Below are 10387 nucleotides of genomic sequence, written 5' to 3' on the forward strand. Positions count from 1 at the left end.
GTTTCTGGCCAATCTCTAACAATGGTCTTGCACAGCCCCTGTTAGGAAAATCATTTGTAACTTCATTCAGCAAGTCCACATAAAATAACTGAAAGACAAAGAGGACATAGTATTTGATATATAAGCAGGTTTGGAGACATTATTGTGAAAGCTATATCTAGGAACCCCTTTATTCATCCTTTTCCCCTTCCCAAATTTCCTCAAAGTCTCCCGTAACTGACAAATCAAAGTTGTAGGCCCACATCAAGGTAGGGATGCTAAACCTAGAACTCCCAAATTAAGACGGATTCAATGAAAGGAACAGAAATCATCCCAAATTAATAGCATTCCAGGAGATAAAAGAGCAAAACCTCTATGGAGGAGAACATCCCCAATTTAAGCCCTCATGATCCCCACAGATGAGGGTCAACTAAATAAGGACTTAAAATCAACGTTCACCAAATCCACAAGGAGACAAATATGATAATGAAAACCAAGTGATAATAAATTTAGGACACTTAGAACTACAGTTCACAAAATTATTGATTACAGAACAGAAAATGACAATTTTTCTGCTTAGAGACAGAAAAAAAAAACTAAAAAAAACTAAAATTGGAAAAAATGAGCAAGCAACAATAGGCTATCCAAAATAACTAGGCAGATATTTTTAAAACTGAATGAACCTAATATAAATGAAAAACATAATCTTTGAAGTTAAAAACTCAGTTAAAAGTATGCTATTCACAGCCAAAGAAGGAATTGGGAATTAGTGAGTGGGAAGATTGATCTGAAATAATTACTTAAATTGAAGATCAGAGAGGCAGGAGATACAAAATATGAAAGAGATTAAAATATATCTTTAAAAAACAAAATGTGATAACTCTTATATAATAAATAACCTGATTTGTCTTTGTCCCCAGTTCCTGGGAGAACATCTCTAAATATTTGGAATTTCCTGAATGAAGGGGTATCTTTGTTATTTATGATAAGCCCTGGTAGTTTATATCAAGATGATTCATACTGGGTCTCTAGTTAGTTGATGCTAATGGGGTGACTCAGGGTAGAGGTGGCCATACTGGAAAGACCAACTATGGCTTTGAGCCATGTGTTATCTACCCAACATCCAGGAAGAGGAGGAGGGATGAAGATGGATTTCAATCCCATGGCCAAGGATTCAATCAATCCTTCCTATATTATGAAATTCCAATAAAAACTCTGGATACTAAAGTTCAGTTGAACTTCCCTGGCTAATAGTATTCTATGCTTATTATTTACAATCATGTGCTAGGAAAATGATGCATTCTGACTCCATGGGAAAAGGACATAGAAGTTTCACATTTCGGGCCCTTATTTTATGCCTCTTCTTTTGGCTAGCTCTGATTGGTATCCTTTTTTGTTATAATAAAAGTGTAATTTATAGTATAGTGTACCGGTGGTAAAATACAGCACTTTCCTGAATTCCATAAGTTATTCTACTGAATTATTAAACTTGAAGGGGAAGTAGAACCTCCAAATTTGTATCCAGTTGGTCAGAAGTGCGGAGGCTTCAAGACTGCCGAGCATGTAGCTGGTGTCTAAAGTGAGGGCAGTTCTGTGGAGGACTGTGCCTTTAACCAATGAAGTTTGGCCTAGTTTAGGGTAGTTTGTGCCAGAAGTCATTACAATAGCATACTTTCAGTCAGAGCCAAAGAAGGAAAAACCTGAGTGTTGGCCTGACCCATTTATGTTTTAGACAGAATGCTTTAGAAAGATACAGAGAACATGTGAGTGAGCCTGTTACATGTTATGGATGACCACGGAGGTACAAAATCAAGGTGGAAAGACTGACTGTAACAGATATTCAATAAATTAGTTGAATTCAGAAATTCAGCTCTAAGGTCAGTCAGGCCTCTGGAAAGCCTGCAATATCAATGAGGGGTCCACAAATTACTTTTTATTCTAAAAGTGTCCTTAGAAATGATCCATCGAAGGGCCTCAGCCTCTGTGTAGGCTTTGGCTTCCTCCTGCTCTGTAGCTCTGCCTCACCCATGGCTTGTTCTGTGTCCTCCTCATCCTCTCTGTCTCATGGCTGTTGCATCTTTGTTGCTTCTCCTGATTCATTAATGGCTTCTGCCCTTTCCCGTTTCTGTCTGAGTGTGCCTTTCTGAAGGGCTTGCATTCAAATTCCAGACATGACAAGGCATGATGCACTGGTCACCAGACATGGAGGGCATCTCTTTGGGGAACAGTCCTCACAGCAGGATTTCTCACAGGCTGACAGTCTCCCTAAAGCCCCACCTATAAGATACTGACTGACCTTGTGCCCAGAACTGACCCTCTATCCAATCCATTATCCCAAACACTGCTGGTTCACATGGCATTGACAAGTATACCAAGAACCTCTTTTGGCTACTCTGCACAGAATTCAGCTAGAGGTAGAACAAGTGGAATAAATAGTTTGGATTCCTCTCAGTAACTTGTGTGCATGTAAATCTTGTCTGTTCTTATAAAGCATCTACTGGTTATTCTAGTTTCTTAAAGGCAAAATATATGTTCATCTTTTGTCTTCTTAACCACTAGTGTAGTGACTGAAATTTAGATTTAGTATATCCTCAGTAGTTACTCTATATACTCAATAAATCTTAATGACCATTTGCAGCTAAACTCATATTCTGACTTGGTACTGCAGGTTTGAAAATCTAACACAGTGCAATTTATTTTTAGCATCCTTCTAATGCCATTGTCCTATTTGATGTAGTCCAAATTGTAAAGACACATACTTATTCCTCCCCAGTAAAAAGAGTTTCAGTGGCATGATTAATACAAGTTCATCTATACATATTGCTGACAGCTTCTAATAAAAGCCCCCCCTTTTTTATTGCACTTGAAGTTCTAGGGTACATGTACACAACGTGCAGGTTTGTTACATATGTATACATGTGCCATGTTGGTGTGCTGCACCCATTAACTCATCATTTACATTAGGTATATTTCCTAATGCTATCCCTCCCCCCTCTCCCCACCCCATAACAGGCCCCGGTGTGTGATGTTCCCTTTCCTGTGTCCAAGTGTTCTCACTCTTCAATTTCCACCTATGAGTGAGAACGCGCAGTGTTTGGTTTTTTGTCCTTGCGATAGTTTGCTGAGAATGATGGTTTCCAGCTTCATCCATGTCCCTACAAAGGATATGAACTCATCCTTTTTTATGGCTGCACAGTATTCCATGGTGTATATGTGAGACATTTTCTTAATCTAGTCTAACATTGATGAACACTTGGTTGGTTCCAAGTCTTTGCTATTGTGAATAGTGCCGTAATAAACATATGTGTGCATGTGTCTTTATAGCAGCATGATTTGTAATCCTTTGGGTATATACCCAGTAATGGGATGGCTGGGTCAAATGGTATTTCTAGTTCTATATCCTTGAGGAATTGCCACACTGTCTTCCACAATGGTGAACTAATTTACACTCCCACCAACAGTGTAAAAGTGTTCCTATTTCTCCATATCCTCTCCAGCACCTGTTGTTTCCCCACTTTTTAATGATCACCATTCTAACTGGTGTGAGATGGTATCTCACTGTGGTTTTGCTTTGCATTTCTCTGATGGTCAGTGATGATGAGCATTTTTTCATGTGTCTGTTGGCTGCATAAATGTCTTCTTTTGAGAAGTGTCTGTTCATATCCTTTGTCCACCTTTTGATGGGGTTGTTTTTTTCTTGTAAGTTTGTTTGAGTTCTTTGTAGATTATGGATATTAGCCCTTTGTCACGTGAGTAGATTGCAAAAATTTTCTCCCATTCTATAGGTTGCCTGTTCACTCTGATGGTAGTTTCTTTTGCTGTGCAGAAGCTCTTCAGTTTAATTAGATCCCATTTGTCACTTTTGGCTTTCGTTGCCATTGCTTTTGGTGTTTTAGACATGAAGTCCTTGCCCATGCCTATGTCCTGAATGGTATTGCCTAGGTTTTCTTCTAGGGTTTTTAAGGTTTTAGGTCTAACATTTAAGTCTCTAAACCATCTTGAATTAATTTTTGTATAAGGTATAAGGAAGGGATCCAGTTTCAGCTTTCTACATATGGCTAGCCAGTTTTCCCAGCACCATTTATTAAATAGGGAATCCTTCCCCCATTTCTTGTTTTTGTCAGGTTTGTCAAAGATCAGATGGCTGTAGATGTATGGTATTATTTCTGAGGACTCTGTTCTGCTCCATTGGTCTATATCTCTGTTTTGGTACCAGTACCATGCTGTTTTGGTTACTGTAGCCTTATAGTATAGTTTGAAGTCAGGTAGCGTGATGCCTCCAGCTTTGTTCTTTTGGGTTAGGATTGTCTTGGCAATGTGGGCTCTTAAAAGCCCCTTTTTAAAAACATGTTAAAAGGTCAGAGAAAATGTTGACTCTTGGAATTAGCAAACTAAAAATCTTTATAAAATTTTATTTTATTGGTCAAAAAGTAATTCTTTGTTGGCATGAGTTTGGACAAGATTAACAAAAGATTGTTCAACCCCCAATTTAACTTCAGGGTATTTGCATTAAGACATGTAGGAAATAATAGCTATAAAGTTTAAAATATATAAATGCTCTACATGAATGGCAAATTGTTAAATGGGAAGGAAAAAAACCATTCTGATATAATTCCTGCTTCATTTAATTCAGAGTTCAAGAAAAATTAAACTTTCTGAAATACATTATTCTTATTCATCGAACATCTCAACTTTTCCTTCAAACACTGGTATTTACATTTAATTACTTTTACTTACCCTTTTAAAAGAAAGACATGGTTTTAAGAAAAAACTCAAAATGACTTATATTTTGTTCATTAACATCAATTGCTCATATTCTTAACTTCACATATGCCATTGTAAAGTTAATTCCAATTCAGTGGTTTCAGAAAAGAGTTTCTGGTGTTGACAATAACTGCTAATCATCTTTAAGCATAAAACTGAAATTTTTGCAGGCATATTTAGACTATTATAACATTGTATAATGGAAATAACTTTTCAAATGTAATTTTTCAGCTTTGTCATCATAAAATTAATTACACTTGAAGGGAATTCTAGCTTATTTGTATTAGACAGGCGTATTGCTCATGAAAATATAAAATTACAGGCCAAAGAAACGTTGGGAGCAATAAAACACTAATGGTGACCATGTCAGGAAGTTTTTGAAAGGAAGCATGTTACATTGCCACTATTCTAATCATCCAACCATCCCACAGTGTTCACTGTGTGTTCAACTCACACTTTAGCTGGGTGCTCATGTAAACACTAGCAGAATTCACTTAGGAACCAGTACTGCCCAATTTCCTTTACTCTCAGTAGATGAATGACCTCACCTGGTACATCACAAGAACAGGTAAATCATTAGGAGACCTCAATCTTCCAACACCAAACCTACACACCTTTGGAGCTGAAACATGTCTGTTTCTTGCTGTTACTGTGGAGAAAATGTCCCTTTTCTTATCCTGGGTCAGTTCCTCAACTTATGTTAAGACCCATTTTTGCACGCTTATGCAGAATTCTTACACTATCAATCACTCTTCTTTTCCTGTATTTTTCTTCTCTATTTATTGACTTCACTCTATAACCAGTTACTGTTCTAGCTACCCTCCTGGAGTGAAAACTTTCAAAATAACAGTGTTTTCTTGACCTGCCATGTTCATTTTCTCACCTCCCAAAACTCAGTCCTCTTCAAGCTGACTTACATCTCTTTCTCTATCAAAACAACCCTACAGAGGTTGTCAGTGACCCCAGTGACAATAAATCTAATTGAAATTTTTGGTTCTTTATCTTCCTTAACCTAATTTTGAGATATACAAACAGAATGTCTTCATGTACATATATATAGTGAGCTGATTACTCTAGTCATGCTAATGAACATATCCATCACCTCACATAGTTTCATAACATAGTTTTATAACTACATGAGGTGAAAACACTTAAGATCTACTCTCTTAGCAAATCTCAAGTACACAATACAGTATTATTAACTATAGCCTCCATGCTATATATTCGATCTCTAGAAATCTTTCATTCTACGTAACTGAAACTTTGTACCCTTTGACCAACATCTACCCATTTTCCTCACCACCAGGCCCTGCCCCTGCTAATCTCCATTCTACTGGACTTAACCTTTGAAGTGACTCTGTCTACCCTCCTTCAACTCTTGGTACTGACGGCACAATACAACATTGGTTTTATCTGTCTACTTCCCAATTTCCCTGGCATCCTTCTCTGTATAATCTTTAAGTAGGTAGCTTCTCAGAAATTAAACATATCCCTTCCCTTTATTTTCACTCTATACTCTTGCTTTAGGCAAGCTCATGGCTTCAAACACCAGCCAGCTGTCAATGAGTTCCAATATAAATATGTAGCCCAGACCTTTTAAGCTCCTGTACCAATAAATGCAACTGCCTATATAACATGAAGCTCTGAGGGGACATTAAATTCAGGATGTCCCCAAACTTAGGCTCTCACTCTACAAACCTGGCCTTCCTCCAGTCATCCATAGCTCAGTAAATGGCACACCAGCAGGCTGTGCATATCAGAAACCTATAAGCCAATCCTGATACCCCCTCATCTTCACCAGCCCATTTAACCCATCATCAAGTCCTGCCATTTACTTCTTACGTAACTCACACATCATTCATTCTCTGTCTCTACCACCAACATCCTAGAACAAATTACCTTCGTCTCTTAACAGACTACTCTTAATGCTTTCTAACTGACCTCACCTATATCCAGTATTGACTTTCAATCCATTCTTCACACCATAGTCACAGCAAGTTTTACAAAATGTCAATCTTGAAAATGTAAATCTTTTTTACTGTTTATTTCAAAATGTATATCTTGTTTATTTTATTCTCTACCTTAACACATTGTAATGGAGTTCCACTGCTCTCATGATGAAGAGCAAATTATTTTACATGGTCTACAAGCCTCTGTGACTGGCCTATGCCTGCCTGTCTTGTAGTACTACCCTCTCCTTTCTCTCCACCCTGGCAACACCATCCTTGTTTTTAAGTTATTCTCTGCCAGGCTCATTTTACTCTGTTTTTCCTTCATTGCAGTTATCACAATACTTTCATATCTATTTCCTGAATATTTGATTTTGTCTCCACTAAAAAGACTGTTGCAAAAATCAGGACTAGAAACAAGAATATTTTATCCCAAAGCATCTTGTTCACACATAGTAGGTGTTCTACATTGACCTATTGGATGAGTATCTGCATTACAGACATTAGATTTGTAACTCATCGGTTAAAACCATGGGAGTGGAGGAGCTAACCTAGAATGAGAAGAGAAGTGGGTCAAAGAAAGAACCCCAGGAAGAGCTGACATCACAACTACCCAAGAAAGAAGGTGCAGGCTATGTATTCATTTCAACTGAATATGAAATTTCTCATACATAAGCTTTTATCCTTTCCTTATCGAGGATAGACTCACTTCATAGCCTAATGTTAAATAAGTAACCACTTCACCTGTTTTCATTGACAAGCAATTGCCACTGAGTTTTTCTCCTTAGGTTCCCCAAGACATGGTTTCTTCAGTGACTGGCAGCACAGCTGGGCCATACACATCTCTGCCAGCTCAAAGTTTCGCTCTTTGAGAGGCTGGTAGGACTGCAGGTTATGGGCCATTTGGATAAAGTAGGCTGTGTCAAGCTTTATTCTGCCTTTTGAAAGTTACACTTCAGTCATCTACCTCCCTTCTCCTGGAAAGCACAGCTTCAATATCCCAATAACAAGGAACAAGAAAATACAACAGAATGAGAAAATCTAGAAGAAACAGAACCTCCTAAGAGGGGGTACAAGACAAATGATAGGATATCTACTTAAATTTGAATCTCAGATACATAACAAATAATTTTTAGTACAAATATATCCATGCAATGTTATATTTACACTAAAAAATTTTATTAAAAATGTACATTTAGGCCAGGTGCAGTGGCTCAAGCCTGTAATTCCAGCACTTTGGGAGGCTGAGACGGGCGGATCACGAGGTCAGGAGATCAAGACCATCCTGGCTAACACGGTGAAACCCCGTCTCTACTAAAAAAAACAAAACAAAAAACTAGCTGGGCGAGGTGGCGGGCGCCTGTAGTCCCAGCTACTCAGGAGGTTGAGGCAGGAGAATGGCGTGAACCCGGGAGGCAGAGCTTTCTGTGAGCTGAGATCCGGCCACTGCACTCCAGCCTGGGTGACAGAGAGAGACCTCGTCGCAAAAAAAAAAAAAAGGATATTTAAATGAGAATGCTAGGTATTTATTTGCTAAATTTGGTAACCCCAACTGACATGCACATGTTCATCCATTCATTCACTTAGTAAATATATTTTGAGTGCAACTATGTTTCAGTTACTGTTCTAGCTGCTGGGAGTCAGCAGTGAACAAGACAAAAATTCTTCCTTCGTGGAGCTTTTAGTTCACAATAAAAACCAAACCTAGGTGCCTGTGGAATCTGAAAGGCTGCACTGCCTGAGGGGTGGGTCCAGTCCACCACTCTGCACAAAGTATTCCCCCGTCAAAAGATATGCAGTTGAGCCATGAATATTTGCAGTCCACTTATTAAAGCACCATTTCCTTAAGGGGATAGTCACACCAAAATATTAACAGTGATCATCGTTGAGTTCGTGAATTTGAATGCTCTTACTTTTCCTACTTCTCTGCATTCTCTACGTTTTCTAAATGAGTACATATTACTTGTAAAAATACTACAAAGTTTTCCCGTAACTCGAGCTGCCAGTACAACTTTTTTATTCTTTATTATTTTAAATATTTTTTATTATTTATCAATGAATGGTTCAAGGCCTAATCTGCATCATTAGCAGGAAGTCCATAATGTGCTTCCTAGATGCCTCTTACTTCCTGAATTGTTCAGGTACTTTTTAGAAGTCCTAAAGTAGAGGAGGGTTGGGAGGGCAGACATATCCTCACCCAAGCAAATGCCAGAGCTAGAATCTGCTCACTGCCTCCTGAAGTCTCTATTCCTGTTGAAGGCTTACCTGTACCCACCCAACCAGCAGGATCTGAGCTTCCACCTGAACAGAAACTTGCCCAGGCCTGTCTGTAGAAGGGTCCACCCAGTCCTTCAATGTTAAAATAATCTAATGTGCCGCTAAGTGTGCATAGATCAGGGCTCAGATCTTTCCATTGCTACACACAGCTACCACCCAGGGACCAGCTGGCTTTCATCTGTCTACTCATGGCTGCTTCTGCTGTATCCACCCACTTCCTTGGTCCAGAACAACCCAGTCTCCTCCCCAACCAGAAATCCATACCTTAGAGGTCCAGCAGCCTTCCCTTTTAAATACACAAAACATGAAAGACCTGATTATACTCCTCTTCTGTATACAATAAGTAGAGTTATTGTTCAGCCTCACTCATCTAAAAGAAGCTACATCAATAATGCTAGGAGTTCTTATTCTTCCCCAGGAACCTCATCAGCGATTGCAGGGAGACCAATACCATTCCTTGAAGACAGGCAATTCTCTTCCAAAATTCCAAGGCATATTTTTGGCTCTTCTTGCAGTGGAGGCAAAAGGACAAACGTAATCTCTAGAAGGATACTACATTGCATTTACATTAAAATGTAAAATAAATCACCTTGCACTCACATCTCGCCATTCAGCAATGGACTTGATATGGATTTCTTAAGCTCTTACCTCAGGCAAAGCTTTCTTCTCATTAACTTTATCTTACTAGGTAATTCATAATGGTAGAGCCACCCATTTGGGCTAATTTTTAAAATTAAAAATAACGCTGAATGAACCAGGGTAATGCATCCTGACCCATAAATGTAACTTTTTTTTTAAATTTTAGATGGAGTCTCGCTCGGTCACCCAGGCTGGAATGCAGTGGCGCAGTCTCGGCTCACTGCAACATCTGCCTCCCGGGTTCAAGTGATTCTTCTGCCTCGGCCTCCTGAGTAGCTGGGACTACAGGGCACACACCATGACGCCCGGTTAATTTTTGTATTTGTATTTGTATTTTTTTATTTTTATTATTATTTCTGAGACAGAGTCTCGCTCTGTCGCCCAGACTGGAGTGCAGTGGCGTGATTTGGACTCACTGCAAGCTCCACCTCCAGGGTTCACACCATTCTCCCCCTTCAGCCTTCCAAGTAGCTGGGACTACAGGTGCCCGCCACCATGTCCAGCTAATTTTTTTGTATTTTTTAGTGGAGACGGGGTTTCACCATATTGGCCAGGCTGGTCTCGAACTCCTGACCTTGTGATCCGCCCACCTCAGCCTCCCAAAGAGCTGGGATTATAGGCGTGAGCCACCGCCCCCAGCCATTTGGGTTTTTTAAATAATAGTTTAATAATATTTTATTTCATTGCTATTGACATGGTCTCATGCCTAAATAATTCATAACTACTCATACATAGTTTTTTTTTTAAATAGAAGTTGCCTTAAACAGACTTTTTATCAT

Source organism: Mandrillus leucophaeus, unplaced genomic scaffold (genome assembly GCF_000951045.1).
Source record: "Mandrillus leucophaeus isolate KB7577 unplaced genomic scaffold, Mleu.le_1.0 Scaffold165, whole genome shotgun sequence".
Lineage (NCBI taxonomy): Eukaryota > Metazoa > Chordata > Mammalia > Primates > Cercopithecidae > Mandrillus > Mandrillus leucophaeus.